The following is a 3,110-nucleotide window of genomic DNA, read 5'->3' as shown; positions in this document are numbered from 1 at the left end:
ATATGACCGTTAAATAGACCTCAACATATAAATATTCCCAGCCCGGAGCTCCCCCTTACCTTTTCCTTTTCCCTCTCGAACTCGCTCTCCCGCTTTCTATCTCTCTCGTGCGATCTTTTGGTCCTCAATCTTCCGATCTTCGTCTGAGAGGCTGGGAGTCCAAGAAAGGTCGCTGGGACGACAATGGTGCCGCCGGGCTACTCGTTCAGACCGAGTGATGAGGATCTCCTCGTCACCTACCTCAAGGAAAAGCTTTTCCAACGCCCTCTTCCCTGCGATGTTATTGTGGAGGCTGACGTCTATGGAAACCATCCCAAGGACTTAGCTTGTAACTATCTTGAGCTTCTCCATCATCTTCTTCCTTAATTTAGGGTCTCCAACTTTTCTTTGGTTTTTCTTGGGGGTTGTAATCTTGTGCTGCTCCATCGTCTTCGTTCTTGATTTGGGGTTTTAATTAACCTTTTCTTTGGATTTTCTTGGGATGTTTCAGGGCAGAATATCATGGGAAACAGGGAATTTGAGTGGTTCTTCTTCACTTCTACCACTCGGAAGCATCCTGGTGCAAGCGAAACCAGCCGCGCATCTCGGCGCGCCGGCCTGGGAAGATGGAAGGCCACCAGAGGTGTCAGGACGGTCCTGGATTCCGAGAATAACGCCATCGGGTCAAAGCAGAGTTTCTGTTACATGGAACAGAACTCGAAGGGTGGAGAGGAGAAGACGGTGTGGCTGATGGAGGAGTTCTCCATACAGAATCTTAGGAGGAGAGGATGCTGATGTGATGAGCGACAGCAATAAGGTGCATATCACCCTAAATAACCGTCAATGTTTTTGCAATTTTATCTTTTCTTGATTCTAGGAATTGATGTTCTAATTTTGCATCTCTTGTCTTTATTGCAGCTGGATGACTGGGTTATCTGCAAGATTTACTTGACTCCAAAAGCTCGGAAGGGTTGCGCTGAAATAAAACCAGTTGTTGATGCTACATTGGAGCCCGCAGCAAAAAGAAGAAGGATAGAGGTGCCTTACTCTTCTCCCTCTCTTCTTCTTCTTGGTCTTGTTCTGCTTTAATACTTTGCTTTGTCTCCTTTGCTGACTCCCACTTGTCTGATACCGCCAACACGCATGAAAAATCCACAAACATAACTAACAGACAGTGAATTCTCAAACTTATTGATCAGACTATGCAAGATGCTCTCAAAAGGCAGCAAAATATAACTGATACATGGATAGTTCATGCATATGAAATCTTAAAGAAATCCTATAGTGATACAGCAAAAGGAACATATCATAAGAATCCTCTTATCTGATACCAGCAAACATACCACAAACATAATTAATACCTCGTCCCACTTATCTGGATTTGCATTCACGACATACATGGCAATACAAACTGTGCTGTAACAATTTTTTTAAGACTTTGCTCTGTCTTCTTTGCTGACTCCCTCTTATCTGATACCAGCCCGAATGCATGATGGTCCCACCTGGATTTATTTTCCAGCCAACTGATGAGGAGCTCTTGGATTTCTTCCTCAAGGAGAAGCTCCTCCATCAGCCGCTTCCATGCGACATAATCAAAGAAGCTGATGTCTATGGAAACCACCCCAGCAACCTTGCAAGTAAGTGTGTGTGTGTGTGTGTAAAGATCAACACCCATGATCCCTTCTTTTTCTTATTCTGTTCTAAATTGGCTGTGATTAAGGTTGCTGACTCAGCATCCTTGTCTTGGATTCCTTTCTTTAGCTCAATTTGCCATGGCAAATAGAAACTTGGAGTGGTTCTTCTTCACCTGGACCACTCGGAAGCATCCAGATGCAAAACAGAGCAAGAGGGCATGTCGAGCTGCAGGCCAAGGTCGGTGGAAATCTACCCAAGCTGTGAAGCCAGTGCTCAATGAGGAGGGCCAGGTCATTGGCTCCAGGCAAAACTTCAGCTACATGGAACGGACCCCCTCGGGCAAGGAGGAGAAAAGCATCTGGCTGATGGAAGAGTACTCCATCCAGAATCTTAGAAGAGGTGGTGATGCAGCTATGTCGATGGACCAAAACAGGGTATTTATTATGCTGCCATGAATATCATACATCTCTTGTTCACAGTTGTTGATGATATATCTTTTATTATTATAATAATTTTGTGCCTCTTATCCTCTGTGGCAGCTGGATGATTGGGTCATTTGCAAGATTCACCTGACGCCATGCGCTCGCAAACAATTGTCTGTGCCTGCAATGGAAAGCAAAAATTTGGAGATGCCAGAAATAGAGAATCAACCTTTAATGCTCCCATGCCAGGATTGCCTGATTTCTCAGCTACCTAGCGATACCCTCCCTCAGCTCCATGATGCATTGGACCGAGAGGTGGAGTCTTGTCCTTGCATGTTGCCTGATAGCTCGCTGCAGCATCCGACTCCTGATGACATAATTGAATCACCAACCATGGACGAGTTCCTCCAACAAACTGCTTATGCACCTGACCCCCTCCCGCAGCTCACTGATGCATTAGACCAAGAGGTGGAGTCTTGTTCAGGTGTGTCGCATGACAGCTTGCTGCAGTCTCCGACTTTGGATGAGATATATGAGTTTCTTGAATCAGTACCCGTTGATGAGTTCCTCCAACAAATTGCTCATGCACCTGATGAAAGCCCTGACATTGATCAGCATGACAAAAACAGCCTTCCTCCTCCTTAGTTGCTTGATTAGAAGCTGCAGGGAACACCACCCAGCTCTACATAGGCTGGTGATTTCTTTTGTTTGGAAGTTTATTTATGACCTTTATGAGTAGTAGTATCGTAGACATAATTGAAGATGTAAATATGAACTATGTATGTTGAGTTCGTGGAGAGAAATGAAAAATTATTGCAAGCTTTGCATTGATGTGATTATCTACAATCCTTTTAGATTGTTTATTTGTAAATTGATTCAATAAATTACAGCTTCAATTTTTGGGGCAGATTTTGAAGGGACAGGAAAGGGACCAGTGAAAAAAGTACTCGGGGTTTTCATAGAAAGGAAACCAATGAAAAGCTAATTTTTCAAAAAAACTGTAATTTTGATATAATTTTCCTTGCAAGTTGCAGCAAAAAATTCCTTGCAGGAAAGGGGATGCTGTAACTTTTT

At 43.8% G+C, this 3,110-nt stretch overlaps 1 pseudogene; it reads left to right on the top strand.

Moving 5' to 3' along the window:
* Positions 1-501: 501 nt before the first annotated feature.
* LOC140851752 (NAC transcription factor 32-like) lies at positions 502-1,762 on the top strand (annotated as a pseudogene).
* The last annotated feature ends 1,348 nt before the right edge of the window (positions 1,763-3,110 follow it).

Source organism: Elaeis guineensis, chromosome 9, assembly GCF_000442705.2.
Source record: "Elaeis guineensis isolate ETL-2024a chromosome 9, EG11, whole genome shotgun sequence".
In the NCBI taxonomy this organism is placed as follows: Eukaryota; Viridiplantae; Streptophyta; class Magnoliopsida; order Arecales; family Arecaceae; genus Elaeis; species Elaeis guineensis.
The sequence above is the reverse complement of the archived record's forward strand: the minus strand, read 5'-3'. Positions and strand labels throughout refer to the sequence as shown.